Source organism: Lithobates pipiens, unplaced genomic scaffold, assembly GCF_037356315.1.
Source record: "Lithobates pipiens isolate NorthernLeopardFrog02 unplaced genomic scaffold, aLitPip1_a1.2 Scaffold_28, whole genome shotgun sequence".
In the NCBI taxonomy this organism is placed as follows: domain Eukaryota; kingdom Metazoa; phylum Chordata; class Amphibia; order Anura; family Ranidae; genus Lithobates; species Lithobates pipiens.
The window spans coordinates 44,476,814-44,500,782 of NW_027507789.1; the positions used below are offsets into that span (position 1 = coordinate 44,476,814).

Consider the following 23,969-nt stretch of genomic DNA (forward strand, 5'->3'; position numbering starts at 1 on the left):
GAAGAACATGCAAACTCCAAGCTGGTAGTCCTGTGGTTGGGATTCAAACTGATGACCCTAGTGCTGCCAGGCAGAAGTGCTAACCACTTGGCCACAACGCCACCCATCCCAAGTCAAATTACACTACTTTGGTTTAAAAAATAAATTTAAGGATGCAATGATGACTATAGAGCATTGTTAATCTGTGTCTTTTACTGTGTATTTGCCCAGAGTTCAGCATTAAAATCAATTGTTCAGCTTTGGCCTTTTATGTTTTTTTTTTGTTTTTGTTTTTTTAATTCACCTCTTAATATTGCCTTTTAAAATTACTAGTGGTTGTGTTAAGAATTCAGGAGCTTGAAGGGACAGAGATGATGTCATTTTATTGATCTGGAATGCTTCATTTAGTTTGGTCTGTGAGGTTTTATACGGTCTTTGACGTTTATGTAGGATCAGGATAGGAACTCCTACAACATGATGGATCAGTGGGCTAACTCAAGGTCATGTCAACTTTCAGACCCAAGTGACATCACTCTTGTCAATACTAATTCTAAGAACAAAGTGACTAATCCCTGTCATATGTAATAGGCTGACTATCTTTGACTTGGTCTTTCCACATAAATGGGACAAAGGAGACAAGACAAAAGCAGGGATATCCAGAAGGAAAAAAAATGACAAAATAGGTAAAATCCTTCTAATGTGTCAATGAGTCTCATTTATCACGGTGACTGAAAGCAGAGTTGTCTGTATGGGTTGCCATACTTTGACCAATAAAAGTAAGCAATTCATCATTTACAAAGATCAAGTCTCGTACAATAGCTCATAAGGGCATCCATAGATTTGTTGAATTTGTTGAATTTTTTTTGGCCAGAAATATGTCGGTGGATCCTGGTGTTGAGCAGCTCCAGGAAGAAGGTTTTCCCTTATATGTCCTTCTTATTAAGACATTTGCCAGTTAATCTACCAAATTCTAACTTTACCAGCTGTTATCGTCCAATATAGAGAATTAACTGCGTGGTTAGGTATGGCAGACCACAGACAGTGGTGGCTTTTGGTCACGTGGATGGTGAGACCCAATGTGGTGGCCTTGAAAAATTAATCTTACTGAAATCTTGGAATATATGTTTCATTAGATTAAAGGTACTGGTACAATAATTTTTAAAATAAGCTTCACATGTACGGCTATGATGAAAGAAAATTCAGAGCCAGGACAGTGATAGAGGACTATTTCTATCCATTATGAGCTAGATGACAGGAAAGGGAGTTGTGTCTTCTATGGAAAACAAGGACACTCGTTGAAGTTATGGGTGGTTGGTTTCTGGTTATGGATGTAATTAACTCAAAAACCCATATCCATATAGAAAAATGGTGCATTCCGCATTTATAGTAGGCCCATTTTGCCGCCTTCATTATTTTTGTTCTTAACCTTTTTGAAGTTGGGAACTTTGTGTTGAAGTTGGGAACTTTGTGTTGAAGTTGGGAACTTTGTGTTGAAGTTGGGAACTTTGTGTTGAAGTTGGGAACTTTGTGTTGAAGTTGGGAACTGGTGTTGAAGTTGGGAACTGGTGTTGAAGTTGGGAACTTTGTGTTGAAGTTGGGAACTGGTGTTGAAGCTGGGAACTTTGTGTTGAAGTTGGGAACTTTGTGTTGAAGTTGGGAACTTTGTGTTGAAGTTGGGAACTGGTGTTGAAGTTGGGAACTGGTGTTAGTGTACTGCTATTCTGGTGTTTGTTTTATCACTGGTCCCATCTATGGATAATATAAACTCTAGTGAACTCCCTGTTAGCTTGGGCCCCTTTTAATACCTATCATTAATGCATAACATTGCTTTCCACGATGAACCATTCTTCATAACATCATAAATCACCAAAGGGCTTACTGATGTACAACGGGAATATTTAAATATGCTTACCATGTAATTTGCAGAAGCTTAGCTTCTACACTAGAATGCATTACCGTAAGTTTTTCACCTAACTCAGACTACCCTCAGAGATACTGTGAGGCCCAGCGGTGTCTACACTATATAAGAAACATGCACATTCTGCCAAAATGGCCCTACATGCTTATGGAATGTAACAGAGCAATATTACCTGTGGTCAGCCTATTAATAATATTGGTAACTGAGAGGGTGTTCCCTATCAGAAATCACTCTATTGTCAACTAGTATGTAAACTAATTGTAGCTTTGTATAGCTCATCTTAAAGCGATTCGAAAGGTTAAAAAAAAGTATGTATGTATAATGTGTATATATATATATATATATATATATATATATATATATATATATTATACACATTATACATACATACTTTTTTTTAACCTTTCGAATCGCTTTAAGATGAGCTATATATATATATATATATATATATATATATATATATATAGCTAGATGGAGATGGGGAGAGAGAGACCTGGGAAAGCCGCTGGTCTCATGCACATTGCTGGATCGATGTGGGGCTCAGGTAAGTATAAGGAGGGGCTGGGGGGGGGGGGGGGGGAAAGCTGAACCTAGAAAAATTTAAACCTTAACACACGCATTAGGGTAAAAAGCCTTCTGCCTTTAGAACCACTTTAAAGCATATCCAAACCCAAGAACAATAATGTAATATGCCAAGCTTATAAGTCCTTATATGTAGTGGATGAATTCATTTTTTTTACAGGCTTTTTTTTTTGTTAAAAGGAACTGCCCACATTTTGAAAAAAATAAGTATTGTAGCTGCTGACTTGTAAAAATGCATACTTACCAGTCTTAGCCCTTGTACACACGGTCAGAGATTCCGACGGAGTGTGTCCGATCGGACCGTTTTGGCGGATATTCCGACTGTGTGTGGTCTACATCGGACTGTTTTCGTTGGAGTATCCGACGGACCAAGTTTTCCAACTTGTTGGTAAAATTCTCCGACAAAATGCTCCGATCGGACATACTCCGATCATGTGTAGAGAATTCCGATTGGACAAAGTGTCACGCATGCTCAGATCAAATTCCTACACCAAAGCTATTGGCTACTAGCGTGAACGTAGTCCCGTCGTAACGAAATAACGTCATCACGTCGGATTTTCCGACAACTTTGTCCGACTGTGTGTATGCAACAGTTTCGGACAAAATCCGTCTGACAAAATCCGACGGATTTGGTTGTCGGAATCTCCGACCGTGTGTACAAGGGCTATGGAGTCCAGTGCTGCATAGCTCCCAACTGTCCCTAATTTCGAGGGACTGTCCTTGATTTGATGCAATGTCCCTCATTCACCCTCATTTGTCCCTCATTTTGGTCTGATCTCTATAGTTGTATATAAAATTCACTTTTTATCTTTCAAGAAGTGTTTCCCAGTGCTAAAGCTTCCATCTAATTTCTAAATTGATGCATTTGTACATTTTAAAAGCCAGTATAAAAGGAATAATAGTGGTAAAAAAAAGCCCTTGTGGATTTAATTAGCCTTTTTTTTTTGTTAATTCTCCTTTAACCACTTGCTTACTGGGCACTTAAACCCCCCTCAGTCCCAGACCAATTTTCAGCTTTCAGCGCTGATGCACTTTGAATGACAATTGCGCGGGCATACAACACTGTACCCAAATGAAATTTTTATCATTTTTTTCCCACAAATAGAGCTTTCTTTTGGTGGTATTTAGTTACAGCTCGGAGTTTTATTTTTTGCTAAACAAACAAAAAAAGATGCAAAAAAAAAAAAATCATGTTTTAATAGTTTGTTATAAAATTTTGCAAACGGGTCATTTTTCTCCTTCATTGAAGTGCGCTGATTAGGCGGCACTGATAGGCTGCATTGGTGGGCACTGATGGGCTGCATTGGTGGGCACTGATGGGCTGCATTGGTGGGCACTGATAGGCTGCACTGGTGGGCACTGATAGGCATAGTTAAGGCGGCACTAATAGGCACAGATAAGGCGGCACCGATGGGCACAGATAAGGCGGCTCTGATGGGCAAAGATGGGCACAGATAAGATGGCACGGATGGGTGGCACGGATAAGTGGCACGGATGGGTGGCACGGATGGGCACTGATAGGTACCACAGATAGATGGGACTGATGGGCACTGATAGGTGGCACTGATAGGTGGCTCTGATAGGTGGCACTGCTGGGCACTGATGGGCGGCACTGCTGGGCACTGATGGGCGGCACTGCTGGGCACTGATGGGCGGCACTGGGGTGCAGCACCTTTGAGGCAGATTTTGGGTGGCACTGTGGGTGGCACTGCTGGGTGGCACTGTGGGTGGCACTGTGGGCACTGCTGGGTGGCACTGTGGGCACTGCTGGGTGGCACTGTGGGCACTATGGGCACTGCTGGGTGGCACTGACAGGGGGGCACTTACTTTATTTCAGGATGGCACTGCGGGTGGCAGGTGGGCACTGGCAGGGGGCAGGTGTCCGCTTAAATTGCTGGCCGTGATCGGGACTGATGTCCCGAACACGGCCGCCGGCGATCGGCTTTTTTTTTTTCTCCTCGCGCTGTCAGCGCGAGGAGGAATACTAGCCGATTACCGGCTCCGTTTTATCACATGATCAGCTGTCATTGGCTGACAGCTGATCACGTGATAAGGGGTCGGGATCGACCCCTTACACGGATCGGTGATCAGGCGAGTCTCACGGACTCGCCGATCACAGAGCGCGCCGCGCGCGCCCCTCAGGGGGCGCGCAGGCCGCTCGTATCCGGGATGACGTCAATAGACGTAGTCCCGGAAATGTGGGTCCGCGCTATTGCCGTCATTTTGCAATAGCGCGGTACCCAAGTGGTTAAGGTGGTGTGGTAGGGGGCATGTCCTATGCCTACATACATTTGCCAGTAGGTGTCCCACATTCCCATCTCAAAATTTTGGGAGGTATGCAGTGCTGTCCTTCTACAACCTTAAGGCCCCATGTACACGGGACGCTTTTACTACCTCTCCTGAACTATTTAACTTGACAGATAGTAACCCGCATTTCAAACGTTTGTTTTGCCACATTTACATACCGCATTTAGCGGCGTTTGCGTTTGGAAGCGTTTCTAAAAAAATATATATATATATTTTTTTAAATGAGCAAAAACTTAAAACGCCTATAAACGCCTATATAAACTATACGGGTTGCGGCGTTTAGACAGGTTTAGATGAGTTTGGCGTCTGAAACGTCGGAAACTTCGACGTCTGAACCCACAACTGCCTACAAACGGCAATTAACAAGACTGTGTACATGGTCACATAGGATAACATTGAATGAGTTCAGGGAAAGTTGAAAAAAGCATCCAACTGCCTCTGAACGTACGTTTAGCAGCGTCCCGTGTACATGGGGCCTAAGTCTTTAGCACTGTTTTTGTTCCTGTGTCAACATCGTGGATTCGGGAGCTGGCTTTGGCTTCCTGATCACTCACAGTCATGAGTGAGATCTGCCAACAGGGGGAGATAGTATTAAAGCCTCCTGGGATTTGTGATGTGAACCCAGCAGGCCATGGAGCAAGGAGGGGAGGAGTTTTCTTTAATTGTGACCTGGTGTTCCTGCCATGACACATTTCACTCTCACTCATCATATTGTATTAGTGCAGAAGCAGCATTGTCTTTCTAGGAAAATGCTAAAGAACAGCCCTCTTCTGCTCACCTTCATAACAAAAGGGTAGGTGTTCTGCTGCCCACAGAGAGAGTTAAGGCCGGCCACAGATGGTTCAAATCTCAACCGGTTTAGCAAAGACTGGCCGCTATTTGAACCATCTATGGGCAGGCTGAATCATAGGTGTGTGCAGACTATTGCATTAGGGTATGCACCCCAAAGCTCAAACACACATGCCTTTCTCTGCAGCCTCAGCTACACGGGCCAGTGAATAAATGGGAAGTGCTCTGTGCTGAGTGGCTTCTTGTTCAATCACAAACTGAATCATAGTAAACACAGTTTACTATGCTTCAGTTATATATGGAAACAGTGGGCAAGTGTGTTCATTTAGCAAAAGAAGTAACCGGTAAATTTACTAGGCCCTTGCCCCGATCCCCGTACTAAAACATCCCCCGCATTAGCCAGGGGGAGAGGACAGAGGGGAATCCAGCAGAACTGTGGGGTGGGGGGGGGGGGGTGGGCAGTAGGAGGAATCGGCACTGCACATAGTGATTGCTGAGGCACACCCCCTGCACATGCCTATGGGCTGAATGTACCATCAACTGACGTGGGTACAACCAGCACAGTGGTGGCTGGTGCTCAATTTTGGGGAGCAACAAGAGGGGGTGGACAGTAGGAGGAATCGGAACTGCAAATAGTTATTACCCAGGCACACCCCCTGCACACGCCTATGGACTGAATGTACCATCAACTAACGTGGGTAAAACCAGCACAGTGGCGGCTGGTGCACAATTTACCTACCAGGTCCTAACTCACCCCATCCATGGTTGTGGCTTACCCAGCTTCTCCTCCTGGACACTCCAGTCTTAAGATCCACCTCCTGCCCTGATTGATTTGGAGGAGTAGCTGTTGGAGGAGTAAATATTGATTTGCTAATGTCACAAGTGGGTGGGACAGGGGCGAAGTGCTCTGCGCCCTGATCCCAACCTTTTTGACGCCAATTAGAGCCTCAGGCTCTAATCATGTGCTTCCAAAAAAAAACTCATAGAAACCTATGATTCTGGCGCCCCGCATGCAAATTAGGGGGGTGGTGCCCCTGCGCCCCTTATAGACTGGCCACAGCTGAACTAGTATATCCGTTTTTTGGCTACAGCTGCTAGCATTAATCACTGCGCTCTCCCAGCAGGATCAGCTCCCCCCCGCTGGAAGAACACAATAGCTCCAAGGGAAGGAATTCCCCCATCAATACTGACTGTGTTGATGGGGGAATCGAGGGATCTTCTTTCCTGCAACCTGTGATTGATGGAAAAAAAACCGCACCATCTATGGCCTGCCTTAGGAACAATGAAACTGATATATAGTTTGCACTTCTTGGAAAGATAGAATAAAATGCTTTCAGTTGTATATTTAACAAACCCAACAGAAAAATATAAGTTCCATCTAAGGGTTTGCATACACTTCAATCATTTATTAAACCAACGACGCATGAACCGTTGCGTTTATAGAAGCGTTTCACAGCAATCTAAGTTTATCTCTGAAGCTCTATTTGGTAACGCAGAGACAGCTCCCCTCCTCTTTCTCTTCACTATTATTATGAAGGTCAGGTTTTGGCACATGTGAAGGACATATTTGTCATATGCTCGTTCAGCTCGAAATCAGTCTGGTAAACACGGTATTAATAAAGCACACACAAACATGTGGGCTTCACGTTGAAATAAATAATTTAAATATCGCTGCTACAATAAACATCTATAATTAGTATGTCAGGAACAACCGCTCCGCACTGTGTAGTGCCTCGGTACAACTGTGCCAGCTTCTGCATCCCAGCATGTGGCATCAACTTTTCTATTCAACATTACATTGGTAATTATTACTAATTTGAAAAACATAACTTTATTTTTTAAAGCAATAAAGCCTCCCCAAAAAGAAGAAACATATGTTATGGGTAGGCAATGGTTGTCTGATTCTCCTGCTGTCTTCTATTTCTTGTGGCCTCCAACAGCAGGATTCCCCCAGTGGATTTCCTAGCTCTATGGGTATGGAGTCTACTTTTCTTGCGGCATTCTTCATAATGCACAGAAGAAATATCCAACAAAGAGTGTTATGCCGCATACACACGATCAGACTTTCTGGCAACTAAACTGTTGATTTTTGTTCGAAGGTTGTTGGCTCCAACTTGTCTTGCATACACACGGTCACACAAATGTTGGCCAACAATTACGAATGTGGGAACGTGGTGACGTATAAGACGAGCCGAGAAAAAGGACGTTCAATAGATAGTGCGGCACCTTCTGCTTGATTCCGAGCATGCGTGAACTTATGTGCGACGGACTTGTGTAGACACGATCAGAAATTCCGACAACAAAGTTTGTTGGCGGAAAGTCTGCCAACAAATGTTTGATGGAGAATACACACAGTCGGACTTTCAGCCAACAAGCTCACAACCATTTCCCGTCGGAAAATCCGACCGTGTGGACGCGGCATAAGAAATCTTACAGAGATTGAAATAGATGGGTGGAGCTTAGATCTCTGAATGACAGGGTCCCCAAATGATATCAATTACAGATGGAGACACCTTTTAAATTGTGCTTAGATTCTACTGTAGGTATTGGATGCTTTCTCCATAGAATATGTTAGCCCTTGTACACACGGTCGGAGAATCTGTCGGAATGAGTCTTATCGGACCGTGTCATCAGATAATCCGACTGTGTGTGGTATGCATCAGACTGATTCCGTCCGAATCTCCGTCCGACCCAATTTTCCAACATGTTGGAAATATTTCCCGACCAACTGGGCCGGACGGACCTAATCCGATCATGTGTAGAGCATTTTCATCGGACCAAGTGCCACGCATGCTCAGATCAAATTCCTACATCAAAGCTATTGGCTACTAGCCTGAATGTAGTCCCATCGTAAGGAAATTACGTCATCACGTTCTGAAAGATCGGATTTTTCGCCAACTTGGCCCGACCGTGTGTATGCAACAGTTTCAGACACAATCCATCGGACTAAATCCGACGGGCAAAATCCGACGGATTTGGTTGGCAAAATCTCCGACCGTGTGTACGTGGGCTTAGAAGGAATAAAACTGATTGATTGAATTGCCCACCTGTATTATTTTCTTTACTTTTAATAAATGGCTAACAAATACTATAGTTTCCATTTTTTTTTTTTATGATTTAAATTACCATTTCCCATTATTTCTTAATCAAGACCATTTATTGCTTTCCAACCAAAACTAAAAGATTCATTTTAGGTAGACATATTCTTTAAAGTGCAATAACGTTGCTTATGCCAAGCTCTATTTAAGCTGCAGAGGCTTCACTTCAAGGCCAACTCTAGGCACAATAGAAATGATCCCTTTCAGAGGGGCTGTGCCTGCAATGTAAGATTTAATTGCTCATTTTGTCCAGGGGAGAGAAGAAAGACTTCTAATTACCTGATCCTCCTCACCCCATCGGCAGGTGGTACTCCCCCCACGATTCAACAGTGGACTGTTCTCCTTGATGTCCTCCTGTCCAGAGCAGGACTATTTGATGATGTCAAGACCCTAGACCAGTGGAGTGTGGGGGTGCAGACGGTGAGGGAACCAGTCTAGCTGTGGGGAGAAGCTGAGGATCTGGTAAGCAAATCTTTTTGTTGTTGTTCCTCAATGCAAAAACACGGAACTAACCCATGCAGTATGGGTACAGCCCAACTGCATGGGATAATTTTATATTAGCTAAACCTATTGATAGCTAAACCTATTGATTTATCTGTTTACCAAAACAAGATACGCCATAAATAATAACTGTCAAAGCTGTCTGTGCTCCCAGTCGAATTGTCAAGCAATCAAATGGCTGGTGTCATGGCTAAACACATGTGAAGCAGCACGGTAACTAGTGATCAATCGAAGGCTAAGATGGCAGCTTCCTTGGCTGTAAAGGATAGGAGGGTTTTGTTTAATCTTTTACCAGTAGGTTAAATGCTATCATATCCCAAGCCTCTTTGAATTTATTTAATGCGTAAATGAAAATCTTTACATTTTAGAGCCGCTGCTCTGGATAGAGGGTGGGGCTTTTTAAGTTAAGAACTGGATGATTGGTTGCTAGGCAGCGGGGCGGTACCAGCAATAAATCAATCACTTTTAACGTGAAAAGTCCCGCCTGTTGTCCAGAGCGGCCACACTTCATGTCTTGTGTTTTAAAAGGTAGGGTCCTGTGGGGGGGGGGGGGGGGTGCTGTGCTGTAAAGGATAGGGGTTTGATATCGAGAGAGGACTGGGATGGGGGGGCAGTCTGTGATGGGGGTCAGTCTGTGATTGGGGGTCTGTGATTTGGGGGGTCAGTCTTTGATTGGAGGGTCTGTGATTGTGGGTGGTTCACTCTGTGATTGGGGGGGGTCCATCTGTGATTGGGGGAATCAGTCTGTGATGGGTGTCTGTGATTTGGGGGGGGGTCAGTCTGTGATGAGAGTGTGTGATGGGAAGTTTGTGATTTGGTGTGTCAGTCTGTGTTGGGGGGTCTGTAATTTGGGGGGTCAGTCTGTAATGGGAGTCTGTGATGGGTTAGGACCAGTTTATGATGGGGGTCTGTGATGAGAGTCAGTCTGTGATGGAGGGTCTGTGATGGGTGGGGTCAGTCTGTGATGGGGGGGCAGTCTGGGATGGGTCAAGTCAGTCTGTGATGGGGGGGTCTGAGATGGGGGTTAGTCTGTAATGAGGGGTCTGTGATTTGGGGGGGGGGTCAGTCTGTGATGGGAGGGTCTGTGATGGGTTAGTCTGTGATGGGGGGTCTGTGATGGGTCAGGTCAGTCTGTGATGGTGGGTAAGTCTGTGATGGGTCAGGTCAGTCTGTGATGGCGGGTCAGTCTGTGATGGGTCAGGTCAGTCTGTGATGGTGGGTCAGTCTGTGATGGGTCAGTCTGTAATGGGGGGATCTGTGATGGGGTGTGTGTGATGAGGCAGGGGGGGATGTGACGTGAAGGGGGGGAGGCTAAGGACACTGATATAAAAGGGGGTCTGTGATGTAAAGGGCGGACTGAGGACATTGATGTAAAAGGGGGTCTGAGATTTCTGCACTGCAAAAAACAAATCTCTGCAAGGGCAATGGAAAACAATTGTTTTCTATGTGTCCTGTTCACACTGCAACAGCGTCCTTGCGTGCTGAGCAGTGTGGTGCAAAATGCATACTATTTCTATGCACCACAACTGAGCTGTGGTGCATAAAAATTAATGAAGTGTATTTTGACATTTAAATGAAGTTGAAAGAAAAAAAGCACACAGTATGATGTGAGTGTGGGTCGTAAAGGTGTGTGCATGTGTGTGCATGTGTGTGGTGGTGGTGGTGGGGGGGGGGGGGGGCGCTATGATGGGAAGCTGTGAAGTGGAGGATATCAAGTGGAGTCATAGCACCAATATGACATTCGGTCCTCCGCTGGAAGAAAATATTTCTGACCGCCCCCCCTCCCCGTGAATTTTTGAATTCAGTATCCCTGTTTTAGAAGGTCAAGTCCCACTGAACTTTCATGTCTCTTGGCTGATTCCAAGACAATAGAAATATCAAGTTCAAAAGAACAGAAAATTTTACTGGCTGGTCTGTGAACTTTTGCGGCCATAACGGTAAAATATAACTTTAAAATTCCTTATGTGGTCTGACAAAAGCCATGGGGCACATCTGGACAGCAACAGCTGGGGTCACATCTACGGATACAGGAAAAAACATCGAACAGCTGCCACATTATCTGGTCTCCACTGAGCTTCAGCCATAACCTTTTTTTTAATTATTATTATTTTGGATCTTGTGGGGAGAATTTAGAATTTCTGTCATATTTTTATGGTTGTCTATGTCCACTTTAAGGAGGCTTCTTTTATTTTCTATAGTATCCCTAGGACAGAAAGTGCTGAGAAATATCTCCAACAGGGAAGACTGCCGGAGCATCAAGAGAGTGAGTGAAAACACCATTATGGCACCAAAGAAATAAGTTCTTTCTCACTCTGTCCTAAGTAAAATGTTTTTTTTGCTGGAGTTCTCCTTTTACGAAAGATTTAGGCTCTTTTTACACCTAGACACGGGAATTTTTCCTTTGGGTGTCATTGCATGTTGCATTAAGGAAGTCCATTCACTTGGATGCAGGGCTGGGACAAGGGGTGGGCAGGAGGGGGGGCTGCCCCTGGCGCAATCGTTTATTGCAGGGGTAGGGGGCACCCTGACCCTAACCCTAAAGGAAAGGGGGGGCGCAGATTGGCATCTTTGCCCTGGGCGCTGGATGACCGGCACTGATTGGATGCATTGGTAAATGGTATAGTTCCTATTAAGTGCAGCACTCTTTACAAACACATAAAAATATGAATACAAAAAATATATAAATCCAATCCTTTCAAAAAAATCCATGCATGAGTGATGATATATAGATATAAGGAAAGTTTACAAATGTGCAAAAAATAAGTGCTTCCCACGGCCAAAAGCCAGAAGACACAGTTCCAAAATTGCTCCAAAAAAGAAGGCATACAAACTTTCCAGACTACCAGTAAAAAGTGAAGGTGGCTGTTTACCAGAGATTATTGGCTTTCAAATGAATGAAAAGCCAGAAGCACTTTAGGGGATCCACAATGATTGAAATGACAGCCCTCGGCCTCTCGACTCCACACTTAATACATGGGTACCAGGTTCATAACCTCAGGATTTGCCTCCGGTGGCAGCCAGTGCATAGCCTCCATGGCGTCAGCTCCTGCCGTCTGTTCCTACTCCCTATGGAAGCTCCACTCTCGATACATGGGTACCTGGTTCATAACCTCAGGATTTGCCTCCGGTGGCAGCCAGTGCATAGCCTCCATGGTGTCAGCTCCTGCCGTCTGTTCCTACTCCCTATGGAAGCTCCACTCTCGATACATGGGTACCTGGTTCATAACCTCAGGATTTGCCTCCGGTGGCAGCCAGTGCATAGCCTCCATGGTGTCAGCTCCTGCCGTCTGTTCCTACTCCCTATGGAAGCTCCTCAGCCAAGCTTCCATAGGGAGTAGGAAGAGGTGGCAGGAGCAGACACCATGCAGGCTATGCATTGGCTGCCACTGTAGGCCAATCCAGAGGTTATGAACCAAGTCCCCATGTATTGAGAGTGGAATCTCTGGTAAGCTGCCACATTTACTTTCACTGGATGTCTGGAGAGTTTTCCTGCCTTCATCTTTGGAGCTATTTTGGAACTGTGTCTTCTGGCTTTTGATCGCGGGAAGCGCTTCTTTTTCTTTCACATTTGTGGACTTTTTTTATATCTTTATTGTATTTCATCACTCATGCATGGATTTTCTTTTGAAAGGATTGGATTTGTATTTTATTGTGTTCAAATTTTTATGTGACTGTGATAAGTGCTGCACTTAGTATGAATTATATGGAGCAGGTTTGTATCTGCTGACAGCAGCTGTCCTTTCTAGCGAGGGCTTTCACATGGTTATATAGTTTATGGTTGATACTATATATACTATTTGGCCAAAAGTTTGTGGAAACCTAGTATAGAGTTGGACCCCCTTTGTGACCGTAACAACCTCCATTTTTCTAGGAAGGCCCAAATGATTTTGCATCATGTCTATCAAAATTTGTGCTCTGAAAAGAGCTGAAAAGATTTGTGAGGTCAGGTAGGCGATCAGCATTCCAATTCATTCCATTCAGTAGGGTTTAGGTCCTCCTAGCTCTGTGTAGGACGCTTGAGTTCCTCTACACCAGTGTTTCTCAACTCCAGTCCTCAAGGCACCCCAACAGGTCTTGTTTTCAGCTTTTCCATTACTTTGAAGAGGTTATTTGATCAGTTTCACTGCCTTAGTAATTACCACAGCTGTTTCATCTGAGGGAAATCCTGAAAACATGACCTGTTGGGGTGCCTTGAGGACTGGAGTTGAGAAACACTGCTCTACACCAGGGGTTTCCAAACATTTCAGTTGGAGGGCCACGTTGTTTATTTTACAAATATCCATGGGCAAAAAATGTTTTTATAAATGAATGGACAAAATTGAAATCATTGAATACGTTTTACTTTGAGCTTTTTTTTAATCAGCTGATATGATTCAGAACAACAGAGAAAGAACTTCAGTAAATCAGTAAGAACATTCCAAATAAACAAGAGCCATTAATAAAAGTAAAGAAAATATAAAATCAGTATGCTGATTTCTTAACAGAGTCTCCTTTACATCAGGGTCTGACTCAGAATCCCCCCTTTCATCAGAGTTCACCCTTACATCGGGGTCCCTATGAGAAGCCACCCTTACATCAGGGTTCCTAGCAAAGTCCACCCTTACATCAGGGTCCTCTTTACATAAAAATCCCCATCAGAGTTCTGCCTTACATCAGGGTCCTCTTTACATAAAAATCCCCATCAGAGTTCTCCCTTACATCAGGGTCCTTAACGATGTCCCCCAATACATCAGGGTCCCCATTAGAGTCCTTCCTTCTTATTTTAGGATCCCCATCAGAGTCACTGTTACATCAGGGTCATTGTCAGAGTCCCCCCTTACACCAGGATCCCCATCAGAGTGCTTCCTTACACCAGGATCCCCATCAGAGTACTTCCTTACACCAGGGTCCCAATCCAAGTCCTGCCTTACATTCTGGTCCTAAACAGAGGGGTGGATTTACAAAAGGCAAATAATTGTGTACTTTGCAAGTGCCGTTGCTCCAGAGCTTAGTAAACGAGGTAAAGCTTCACTCTTCAAAAAATACCCAATGATATGCAAGGAACATAAAAAACAGCATTTTTGATTTTTACATGATTGGATGAGGGAAGTCAGCAGAGTTTCATCCCGCTTACTAAACTCTGGTGCAACTGCATTTGCACAGTGCACAGTCTTTTTGCCTCTAATAAATCTACCCCAGAGTCCCCCTTTACATCAGGTCCCTATCAGAGGCTGCCCTCACCTTACATTTGCAGCATGGCTTTAGCACTGGCTTTAGCACTGCAAGTGCACTTGGAAGTGTACTTGCTGTAGATCCGAGGGGGACATGCAAGGAAAATAGAAAAAATTATTTTTGCTTGTACATGATTGGATGATAACATCAGCAGAGCTTCCCTTAATTTCAGATCTACCCCTCAGATCTACAGCGATTGCACTTCCAAGTGCACTTGTCATGCAAAGTGGATTTTCCTTTAGTAAATCAACCCCATAGAGTCAGGAGCATTGCTGTTCCTACAAGGTGGGAGCCAGGAGGTAGAGCAGGTCTGGATGGGCTACATTCCATCATCCTGTAAATTCATGTGATTGCTTGCTAGAATGCTGGTGGTACTAACAACTAATGGAAGGTATAATGACAGCACAGCAGGGGGAACCTGAGACAGAAACTAAGGAAAAATAGAGGCAGACCTCTGCTGACCTGAAGTGAGATCTGCGTGAGGACATAGTGGTCCCATAGTGATGATACACCACTGACTTTAGCTGCAGGCTGAGTTTGGCCCATGGGCAGTAGCAGGGCCATCTTTAATATTGATTGGACCCTGGGCAAAACTTTTCTTGGGCCCCCCCCCATGCAGTTTTGCTCTCCACCTGCTCTGAGACATACAATAAATAGCAGCTAGACTCAAAATCAGTTTACTGAATCAGATCAGGCAGCTATTGCGATTGGTTGCCAGAGGTTACAGCGTATCAGTACCAGTGTGAGTGTACCACTCACTGACTGGTTGCTAGAGGTTGCACCACACATTACGGCTCACTGATTAGTTTCTACAGGTTACATCACATTATTTCTGCTTGTTGATTGGTGACAGCAGCTGTCCTTTCTAGCGAGGGCTTTCACATGGTTATATAGTTTATGGTTGATACTATATATACTATTTGGCCAAAAGTTTGTGGAAACCTAGTATAGAGTTGGACCCCCTTTGTGACCGTAACAACCTCCATTTTTCTAGGAAGGCCCAAATGATTTTGCATCATGTCTATCAAAATTTGTGCTCTGAAAAGAGCTGAAAAGATTTGTGAGGTCAGGTAGGCGATCAGCATTCCAATTCATTCCATTCAGTAGGGTTTAGGTCCTCCTAGCTCTGTGTAGGACGCTTGAGTTCCTCTACACCAGTGTTTCTCAACTCCAGTCCTCAAGGCACCCCAACAGGTCTTGTTTTCAGCTTTTCCATTACTTTGAAGAGGTTATTTGATCAGTTTCACTGCCTTAGTAATTACCACAGCTGTTTCATCTGAGGGAAATCCTGAAAACATGACCTGTTGGGGTGCCTTGAGGACTGGAGTTGAGAAACACTGCTCTACACCAGGGGTTTCCAAACATTTCAGTTGGAGGGCCACGTTGTTTATTTTACAAATATCCATGGGCAAAAAATGTTTTTATAAATGAATGGACAAAATTGAAATCATTGAATACGTTTTACTTTGAGCTTTTTTTTAATCAGCTGATATGATTCAGAACAACAGAGAAAGAACTTCAGTAAATCAGTAAGAACATTCCAAATAAACAAGAGCCATTAATAAAAGTAAAGAAAATATAAAATCAGTATGCTGATTTCTTAACAGAGTCTCCTTTACATCAGGGTCTGACTCAGAATCCCCCCTTTCATCAGAGTTCACCCTTACATCGGGGTCCCTATGAGAAGCCACCCTTACATCAGGGTTCCTAGCAAAGTCCACCCTTACATCAGGGTCCTCTTTACATAAAAATCCCCATCAGAGTTCTGCCTTACATCAGGGTCCTCTTTACATAAAAATCCCCATCAGAGTTCTCCCTTACATCAGGGTCCTTAACGATGTCCCCCAATACATCAGGGTCCCCATTAGAGTCCTTCCTTCTTATTTTAGGATCCCCATCAGAGTCACTGTTACATCAGGGTCATTGTCAGAGTCCCCCCTTACACCAGGATCCCCATCAGAGTGCTTCCTTACACCAGGATCCCCATCAGAGTACTTCCTTACACCAGGGTCCCAATCCAAGTCCTGCCTTACATTCTGGTCCTAAACAGAGGGGTGGATTTACAAAAGGCAAATAATTGTGTACTTTGCAAGTGCCGTTGCTCCAGAGCTTAGTAAACGAGGTAAAGCTTCACTCTTCAAAAAATACCCAATGATATGCAAGGAACATAAAAAACAGCATTTTTGATTTTTACATGATTGGATGAGGGAAGTCAGCAGAGTTTCATCCCGCTTACTAAACTCTGGTGCAACTGCATTTGCACAGTGCACAGTCTTTTTGCCTCTAATAAATCTACCCCAGAGTCCCCCTTTACATCAGGTCCCTATCAGAGGCTGCCCTCACCTTACATTTGCAGCATGGCTTTAGCACTGGCTTTAGCACTGCAAGTGCACTTGGAAGTGTACTTGCTGTAGATCCGAGGGGGACATGCAAGGAAAATAGAAAAAATTATTTTTGCTTGTACATGATTGGATGATAACATCAGCAGAGCTTCCCTTAATTTCAGATCTACCCCTCAGATCTACAGCGATTGCACTTCCAAGTGCACTTGTCATGCAAAGTGGATTTTCCTTTAGTAAATCAACCCCATAGAGTCAGGAGCATTGCTGTTCCTACAAGGTGGGAGCCAGGAGGTAGAGCAGGTCTGGATGGGCTACATTCCATCATCCTGTAAATTCATGTGATTGCTTGCTAGAATGCTGGTGGTACTAACAACTAATGGAAGGTATAATGACAGCACAGCAGGGGGAACCTGAGACAGAAACTAAGGAAAAATAGAGGCAGACCTCTGCTGACCTGAAGTGAGATCTGCGTGAGGACATAGTGGTCCCATAGTGATGATACACCACTGACTTTAGCTGCAGGCTGAGTTTGGCCCATGGGCAGTAGCAGGGCCATCTTTAATATTGATTGGACCCTGGGCAAAACTTTTCTTGGGCCCCCCCCCATGCAGTTTTGCTCTCCACCTGCTCTGAGACATACAATAAATAGCAGCTAGACTCAAAATCAGTTTACTGAATCAGATCAGGCAGCTATTGCGATTGGTTGCCAGAGGTTACAGCGTATCAGTACCAGTGTGAGTGTACCACTCACTGACTGGTTGCTAGAGGTTGCACCACACATTACGGCTCACTGATTAGTTTCTACAGGTTACATCACATTATTTCTGCTTGTTGATTGGTTGCTAGAGACTACTGTGGATATGACCTCAGGGGAGCATGTCAATGCCGCCGTCCGTGCTATTTAAATATGAATTCTGGTAATTTACATGTAAACACAGGGTCTGCCGGTGAGTCATCTGTACACAATAGGGCAGAGCTGGGCAGCATTAGTAGCAGCACTTCACACTGAGATATCGGGACACAGCACAGGACTAAAACCTCAAGGGACAAGGGAATTTAAACCAGGATAGTTGGCAAGTATGAGGCAGCTGCTTTGGGCCCCACAACAATGACAGGGCCCAGGGCAGCTGCCCCTTTTGCCCTCCCTTAAAAACGGCCCTGGGCAGTAGTTTGGCTCATTGGTTGACGTTTGGAGATCCTTAATCTGGAATAAACTCAACACAAAATAACTATATTGACCTGGACAGTCATGCAAGAACAGAAAAGGCCCTTCACCAAACTGTTGCACCAAAGTTGTAAGCGCTCAATTGTTTAAAATGTCTTTGTATGCTGTAGCATTTACAATAACCTTCACTGGAAACCCCTGAACTCAGTCATTTGAAGGTATGTCTGTATACCTTTGGCCTTATTGGTAGTTGTGATGAATGGGTGCCCACAAACTTTTGCCAAATAGTGTATGGGGTTCCATTCTAAATGAATGACAATGAATCCTAACACGTATATACATAGGGGTTGATTTAAATAAAGGGAGAATAGACTGAGTGCTTTGCATATGCTATGCAAGTGCAGTTGCTCTAAAGCTTAGTAAATAAGGTGAAGCTTAAAATTGCCATGGATACCCAATCACATGCAAGGAAAAAAGAAAATAGCATTTTTGCTGGCACATGATTTGATGATGGAAGTCAGTAGAGCTTCCCCTTATTGACTAAGCTCTGGAGCAAAGTGTAAATGCAAAGTGCACAGACCCTTTGCCTTTAGTAAATCAACCCCATTTAGTTAACATGCATTGCATGAGTTGTAGTAATACAACAGTATAATCATAAGTAAATCACTGGCTTTGACACGCATTACTGAAAGTGCATTGGTTGAGAATCCATCCATAGAAATAGAAAAAAGAACCATGCATTGGGGGTTATTTACAAAAGGCAAATCTACTTTGCACTACAAGTGCAAACTGCAAGTTCGACGGTCACTTGAAATTGCAATGAAAGTGCACTTGGAAGTGCAGTCTGTGTAAATCTGAGGGGTATATCTGAAATGAGGGGAAGCTCTGCTGGTTTATTATCCAATTAAGTGCAAGCTAAAATGCTGTTTTTTATTTTCCTTGCATGTCCCCCTCGGATCTACAGCGACTGCACTTCCAAATGCACTTTCAGTGCAATTTCAAGTGACCTTTGCACTTGTAGTTTGCACTAGTAGTGCAAAGTGGATTTGCCTTTAGTAAATAGCCCCCATTGGCTGCTTTTGGGGTATTTTTGGGGGATATTACCCAGTGTAAGACTAGTTTCTATAAAATATCTTGCAACTCTACTCAAATGGAAGTTACCATTTCTAGGTTTAATTCCGCTGTAGTGATATGAATAGGTATAGTTTTACTGCCCCAGAAATAGCATAAATCCCCAGATGGCAGTTTCTAACTGAGGGTTCTCACGCAGGTATTTTGCTCTTTAACAGACATCTTTTGAAAGAAGACGTAAACACTATATGGGGGGATTTACTAAAACTAGAGCATGCAAGCTCTGGTGTAGCTCTTCATAGAAACCAATCAGCTTCCAGGTTGTATTGTCAAAGCTTAATTGAACAAGCTGAAGTTAGAACCTGATTGGCTACCATACACAGCTGCACCAGATTCTGAGTACTCCAGTTTTAGTAAATCTCCCCTTTTGTTTTCTAAAAGCACTATGTATTGTCTTCTCGCCCAACATCAGTGCATGACCTCACAAATGTGCTTCTGGAGGAATGGTCAAACATTCCCATAGACACACTCCTAAACCTTGTGGACAGCCTTCCCACTCTTATAGCTGCAAAGGGTGGGCCAACTCAATATTGAACCCTACAGACTAAGACTGGGAGGCCATTAAAGTTCATGTGCGTGTAAACACAGGCATTGAATACTTTTGGTAAAATAGTGTATGTAAAAGTTTACACCCACTTTAACATTTAAAGCTTCGTGGTGCTGTTTGGCTCCTGAAGCTCCTTTGCAGCCACTTCTGCCTGCATGTACTCTAGGGCTGCTGCATGGCATTTCTCAGATCGTGACAACAGTGGACCATGCCTGCATAATGTGTCAGAAGCCCATGAGCCAGGGTGACAATACGGGTGGACAACCCAGCAGCACCGTTGAGAGACAGTGCCTAAACAAGACCTTCATATCAGGCGAGAGTGACAATCTGGGTGGACAACCCAGGAGCACCGTTGGGAGACAGTGCCTAAACAAGACCTTCATATCAGGCCAGGGTGACAATCCGGGTGGACAACCCAGGAGCACAGTTGGGAGACAGTGCCTAAACAAGAACTTCATATCAGGCCAGGGTGACAATCCGGGTGGACCACCCAGGAGCACAGTTGGGAGACAGTGCCTAAACAAGACCTTCATATCAGGCCAGGGTGACAATGCGGGTGGACCACCCAGGAGCACAGTTGGGAGACAGTGCCTAAACAAGACCTTCATATTAGGCCAGGGTGACAATCCGGGTGGACCACCCAGGAGCACAGTTGGGAGACAGTGCCTAAGCAAGACTTTCATATCAGGCCAGGGTGACAATCCGGGTGGACAACTCAAGAGCACAGTTGGGAGACAGTGCCTAAACAAGACCTTCATATCAGGCCAGGGTGACAATCCGGGTGGACAACCCAGGAGCACAGTTGGGAGACAGTGCCTAAACAAGACCTTCATATCAGGCCAGGGTGACAATCCGGGTGGACAACCCAGGAGCACAGTTGGGAGACAGTGCCTAAACAAGAACTTCATATCAGGCCAGGGTGACAATCCGGGTGGACCACCCAGGAGCACAGTTGGGAGACAGTGCCTAAACAAGACCTTCATATCAGGCCAGGGTGACAATGCGGGTGGACCACCCAGGAGCACAGTTGGGAGACAGTGCCTAAACAAGACCTTCATATTAGGCCAGGGTGACAATCCGGGTGGACCACCCAGGAGCACAGTTGGGAGACAGTGCCTAAGCAAGACTTTCATATCAGGCCAGGGTGACAATCCGGGTGGACAACTCAAGAGCACAGTTGGGAGACAGTGCCTAAACAAGACCTTCATATCAGGCCAGGGTGACAATCCGGGTGGACAACCCAGGAGCACAGTTGGGAGACAGTGCCTAAACAAGACCTTCATATCAGGCCAGGGTGACAATCCGGGTGGACAACCCAAGAGCACAGTTGGGAGACAGTGCCTAAACAAGACCTTCATATCAGGCCAGGGTGACAATCCGGGTGGACAACCCAGGAGCACAGTTGGGAGACAGTGCCTAAACAAGACTTTCATATTAGGCCAGGGTGACAATCCGGGTGGACCACCCAGGAGCACAGTTGGGAGACAGTGCCTAAACAAGACCTTCATATCAGGTCCATCTGATAATATTTTAATTAAATCTGCTGATGTAAAAATATCTACTTTTATATTTATTTATATTCTTTTAACCCAGAGATCCCACATCAAACCAGTCTGGCAGTATTCAGCTCATTCCATTCCCTGTTCTTCAGGAAAAAAAAAACGCTAATGAATATGAACACTGTTGCTATCTGGTTATGTTTTTTTTTTTTCTTTAAAGTTTGGCCTATTTCTGCCACTGAGCAATATACTTTTGATCTCTGCCTCAAAGGGTTTGTTCCCTGAATAGGGAAAATGACCCAATTGCTCTGAATGGACTAATAATCAGCAACAAAGGCAGACCTGCAACTGCGAGGCAACTTCCAAAGGCAGACTGAAGACTTCGAAGCGTTGAAACCTCGCCATCTCTTCCTATTTACGTCTTATAAATATATATTGCAAGGTGAACTTTTTCAGTTCCTCCTGCTCATCTTCTGCCATCTTTCTCGTTCTCCTATATCCCGCCCTCATTCTTAATTGGTGCTCAGACGTGGGGGGGGGGGGGGGGGGGGGAAGCGCAACATAAATCCAATTACCTCCTCACTGGGATGGAACCAGTAAGATCTGACAACCGGAGAAGCAGATATCGATAAGATGAAACACACCGCGCTTACTGGACTCGCAAAAATAGGCAAACATTTAGTGCGTTGAAAATGATGCGTGTACATCAAGGGCCCCCTTTTATGTGGTTAATATTAGGCAACGCAGAACCATCAAAAAACATAATCATTTATCCTTGTAGATGATTTTTTCCAAAGAAGACATTATAGCAATAATATATAGCTTATATTAGCCTTTATAAAAGTTATTATTTTCAAGGTAGCTGTGGCAGATATTAACCAAAAATAAGGCTTATTTCATAGTTAAGGTACAGGAAAGTAGAGGCGTGGCTTTTAGCAGCCAATCAGAATTGACCAAAATGGCAAAATTGACCAAAATTTACTTGTTGCTACAGGCAACAACTACCCTTGTTTTTTGTGAGCCCCGGTATAGGCATAGCCATAGATAGACAAAAAAAAAAAACTCTATATAAAAAAATAGTATTAATATTATTACAGGAAGCCATATAAATAAACCAAGCCAAGCAGCTTAACCTTCAACTCAACAAACACCATTTAAAAAAATAAATAAACTGAATTTCAATAATGCACACAGGAAAAAATATCTCTTTCATTTGGAAAAGCAAGATTTATTTACATTAATAGCTCCATGGAATGTATTGACAGATTTTTTTTTTTTTTAAATAAAAGATTTAATGAAAACTTTTGTCACTTTTTTTTTTTTTTAATAGCATCATTGATTTCACTCCCACTGTGTACAAGAAAGGCCTGGAACTTAATGCTAAGCAAATGCATTGCAGGCCTTTATGATAGACCAAAGGTTAATCTAGAGAGAAACAAAGCATGAATGGCACAGGCCAAATAAACAGGCAGCTGTATATATTAAAATATTGGCCATTTGTTAAAAAAAAAAAAATCTATAGAATTAGGCATTGTTCTTGACATTGAATGTATGTCACAGGTAAATTAATCCAATGCATTAAGTGTGATCAATTTGTATTAAAAAAAATAAAAAATAAAAATAAAAATAAACATATATAATAGCATATGTATAGACCTTAGTAAAAATGAAATTAAATGTATCAGTAGTAATAAAAAAAAACACATATTAATACACCACATTTATCAGTAATAAAATATAGCCTCAGAACTTGATTTTCAAAAACAGGCAAAATTATTATTTTTTTTCTCAGACAAGAATAAAATATAAAAGAAAAAAAAAACAACAAAAAAAAAAAACATAGTAGCAATGGGAAAAAAACAACAAAACAAAAAGAAAAAAAAAAACAAAAGAAAAAAAAACCCATGTAAAATAAATATTCATTAAAAAATATGAAAATATTCCCAAAATGATCACGGCAGGAAAAAAAAAAAATTACACTTTGTTAAGAGGTACAAATAAAATTGCAAGAACCTTCAAAGTTGTGACATCGATAAGAGTATAGAATAAAGCAAAACCAGCTGCAGATTTTCTTAAGAAAGACTTGAAAAAAAAAAATGAAAAAAAAAAAATGAAAAAAAAGATAAAGAATTGGAAACAAGAAAAAAAGTACTCACCGAGCAAGAAAATGTCAGAGGTAAAAAGGTCACAAGAGAAGTAGGGAGTTAATAGAAGCAAGCTAGGAGGAGAGGTAAGGAGTAAGTGTGGAAAAACGGGCAGATGCTCAGATACAATGTATCAGCTGCCGTACCAGGCTGGATACAAAGTAACAGCATCAAGGGACTGGCGGTTGCATACTACCCACTGGATCAAACCATTACGCAAAACCGGGGGGAGACGGGTTGATCGACGAGGCTTCACGCTACTAATACTCATTCTTGGAGGGTCGTATTCCTTTATGCCTACACTATAGCAGCAAATAATGACGTCCTTTGTCGTACTCTAGTTGTGCGATGGTCTATTGCCAAGAAAAACCGCCTTCCTCTGGCTCCCGACCCCCCTGTCCTTTCCTGCAGCCATAGCAGAGTCCAGTTGATGCCTTATTAAATAGCTGGAGCTGTATAATGTTGAGCTTCAGATGGAAAAGGAGGGGGAGAGAGGTGGATCTGCTTGTGTGAGCTGCCTGTGCATGATTAATCAAGACAAAATAACACTATTTGTATGCCTGTTAAGACTGGAGTTCATTTGTGCGTCTGAGAGTATGCGTTTCATCCAGGAATCTCAATGCACGCCGACCTTCATGTTGAAGAATACCCAGTAAATGCTCATTATACCATATTTACCAATTAAAGTTAAATAAGAACGATGAGCGGTACTCCTCCCCCCCCCTTTTTTTTTTTTTTTGCTATTTAACTGATAAA

At 43.4% G+C, this 23,969-nt stretch overlaps 1 protein-coding gene across 3 annotated transcripts in view; it reads right to left on the reverse strand.

Moving 5' to 3' along the window:
* RALY (RALY heterogeneous nuclear ribonucleoprotein) overlaps positions 1-23,571 on the reverse strand; it is a 361,366-nt gene extending 337,795 nt beyond the window's left edge. Inside the window, exon 1 of one of the 3 annotated variants that reach the window (XM_077459153.1) lies at positions 23,226-23,571. The gene's annotated coding sequence lies outside the window, so the exon portion shown is untranslated. The remainder of the gene's footprint in view (positions 1-23,225) is intronic. The other 2 variants (XM_077459151.1, XM_077459152.1) reach the window with 2 other exon arrangements.
* Between the last annotated feature and the right edge of the window lie 398 nt (positions 23,572-23,969).